Raw genomic sequence first — 3,105 nt, 5'->3', positions numbered from 1 at the left:
TGTATGTTTGAAATATCTCATGATTAACAATTTAAAAACAATAGTGAAGGAAAGTGTGAATGATCTGAGAGACATTTAGAACATAAAAAAGAGCTAATTGGGGCACCCGGGTGGTTCAGTCGGTTAAGAATCTGCCTTCGGCTCAGGTCATGATCTCCAGGCCCTGGGATCGAGCCCCGCATCGGGCTCCCTGCTCCGCGGGGAGCCTGTTTCTCCCTCTCCCTCAGCCCCTCCACCTCGTTCATGCTTGCTCTCCCTCTCTCTCAAAGAAATACATAAAATCTTTAAAAAAATAAATAAAAAAGAGCTAAATGTCACTTATTGAGAGCAGAATTAGGCAAATGTTTTCTGTAAAGGGCAAGATAAGTAGATATTTTTGGCTTTGTGGTCAGTACAGTCTCTCACAACTCCTCAATCCTGCTGTTTTAGCTTGAAAGCAGCCATAGGCAATACACAAATGAATAGGTTGGCTATGTTCTACTAAAGCTTTCTTTATAAAAACAGGTGGCCAGTGGGATTTGACTCATAGGCTCTAGTTTGCTGACCCCTGATCTAGAGAATCTACTTCTCAGGCATGCTTCTTTTCCCAAGCATGTGTTTTAGAGAAGGCCCTGTGGTGTAGCTATCTTCCCAATCTGCAATACCACAGATTGACTGATAGCACTTTTGTTTTTCAGACTCTCCTCACCACTAGTCAAAGTATAGTGGCTGAAGAATGGATCCTCATCTGTCTTCATCTTTGTTTTGCTGTGGACATTAGAGGTCTTTCAAGGCTTCACTTAGCCCGTTTGTTTGTGTACTTTGAAAAAGCTGGAAGTGCTGCAACCTAGAGCTACCTCTTGCTTCAGCTAAAGCAGAATGAGCAAAACAATGAATTATTAGCAGACATTTTGAAACACGCGGGCATCATTAGTAGGCTGTTGTGACTTGGAAATCTGGCATATCATCAGTCTGATTTTATTAGTTTCATTTTATGGGATTAAATGGAGAGGCAGTTTGTGCTGTTGTTAGGGACATGTACTCGGTTAATTACAGCACCTATCTCACTGGGAACCCAAACCTGTTTCAGTTATCTATTGCAGCAAGGCAAACCACTCCAAACAGTGGCTTCAAGACAATAACAATCAGGAGTGACATCAGCAGGATGTCAGCAGGTGGAATATGCAGTCTCAGCCCTTGCCCTCCCACAGAAACACCAGTTTAGCAACCATCCATTGATGAAACTACCCTTATGAGAGCTTCAGAATCCAGGTGAGATATTACAGCACTCCAGTGGAGCATGAAATGAGAAAAGACACACTGAAAAGGGTAAGAAGAGAAGTTTCACTTTAATCCCCCAACTTGGCACAGTGCAGTTCTGAGAGAGATCCCCTTGAGTCATGGGTTTTCCTATGAGAGAAAGAGAGAACAAGCCCACCCACAGCACCCAGCAGCCTGTGGGCATATATAAAAAGCCCACAGCTAACATCGTACCCAATGGTGGAAAACTGAAAGCATTTCTTCTAAGATCTGGAACAAGGCAAGAATGTTTGCTTTCATCACTTCTATTCAACATAGTACTGGAAGTCCTAACCAGAGCAATTAGGCAAGAAAAAGAAATAAAAGGCATTAAAATCAGAAAGAAAGAAGTAAAATTACCTCTTCAGATGACATGCTTTTATATGTAGAAAACTCTAAAGACTACATGTATGCACACAGATACACACACACACACCTGTTAGTACCAATAAATGAATTCAATAAGGTTGCAGGATACAAAATTAACACACAAAATCATTTGCATTTCGATACCAACAGGAATTATCTGAAAAGGAAATTAAGAAAACAAGCCCATTTACAAGAGCATCAAAAAGAATAAAATACTTTGAATGAACTTAACCAAGGAGTTGAAAGACTTGTGTACTAAAAACTGTACAACAATGATGAAAGAAATTAGAGAAAATCAGGCTGGGGCGCGGCTGGTGCAGCTTTCGCCTGAGCCTAGCCGAGCCCAGTGCCCGCCGCTGCCTGCTGCCTGTGGAGTGCACCTCCACACCTCTGCGCCTCCATACCATGGCTGGCCTCAACTCCCTGGAGGCGGTGAAACAAGATCCAGGCCTCGTAGCAACAGGCGGACGAGGCAGAGGACCGCGCGCAGGGCCTGCAGCAGGAGCTGGACAGCGAGCATGAGCAGCGCGAGAAAGCCCAAGGGGATGTGGCAGCTCTCAATCTACGCACCCAGCTTGTTGAGGAGGCACTGGACAGGGCTCAGGAATGACTGGCCACAGCCCTGCAGAAGCTGGAGGAGGCAGAAAAGGCTGCCGATGAGAGCGAGAGAGGAATGAAGGTGATAGAAAACCAGGCCATGAAAGGTGAGAAGATGGAGATTCAGGAGATGCAGCTCAAAGAGGCCAAGCTCACAGCTGAGGAGGCTGACCACAAATACCAGGAGGTGGCTCGTAAATTGGTCATCCTGGAGGGCGAGCTGGAGAGGGAGGAAGAGCGTGCTGAGGGGTCTGAACTAAAATGTGGTGACCTGCAAGAGCTCAAGAATGTCACTAACAATCTGAAGTCACTCGAGACTGCATCTAAAAAGTATTCTGAAAAGGAGGATAAATATGAAGAAGAAATCAAAGTTTTGTCTGACAAACTGAAAGAGGCTGAGACCCGTGCTGAATTTGCAGACAGAACGGTTGCAAAACTGGAAAAGACAATTGATGACCTGAAAGAAAAACTTGCCCAGGCCAAAGAAGAGAATGTGGGCTTACATCAGACACTGGATCAGACACTAAATGAACTTAAATGTATATAACCAAACAGAAGGGTCCTGTTCCAACAGAAACTCCAGAGCTCCGTATCTTTCTCTTCTCTTTTAAGAAGTTTCTTTTGCTATTGAATCTTCACTGTGCTGGAAATGTCAAGTAAATTATGAATATATGACCAAATATTTTGTATCCGAAGAAAAAAAGAAAGAAATTAGAGAAAATGAAATGGAAAGACATCCCATGTTCATGGATTGGAAACATTAATATTGTTACAATGCCCATAATACCCAAAGTGATCTACAAATTCAATGCAATCCTTATCAAAATCCCAATGACATTTTTTTTTAACAGAAACAGAAAA

The 3,105-nt window shown here is 43.2% G+C and overlaps 1 pseudogene; it reads left to right on the top strand.

The window, feature by feature from the left end:
- The first annotated feature begins 2,052 nt into the window (after positions 1 to 2,052).
- On the top strand, positions 2,053 to 2,791 carry LOC116646474 (annotated as a pseudogene).
- Positions 2,792 to 3,105: the final 314 nt, after the last annotated feature.

The sequence above is a fragment of the Phoca vitulina genome, unplaced genomic scaffold (genome assembly GCF_004348235.1).
Source record: "Phoca vitulina isolate PV1807 unplaced genomic scaffold, GSC_HSeal_1.0 scaffold36, whole genome shotgun sequence".
NCBI classification, from domain to species: Eukaryota; Metazoa; Chordata; class Mammalia; order Carnivora; family Phocidae; genus Phoca; species Phoca vitulina.
The sequence above is the reverse complement of the archived record's forward strand: the minus strand, read 5'-3'. Positions and strand labels throughout refer to the sequence as shown.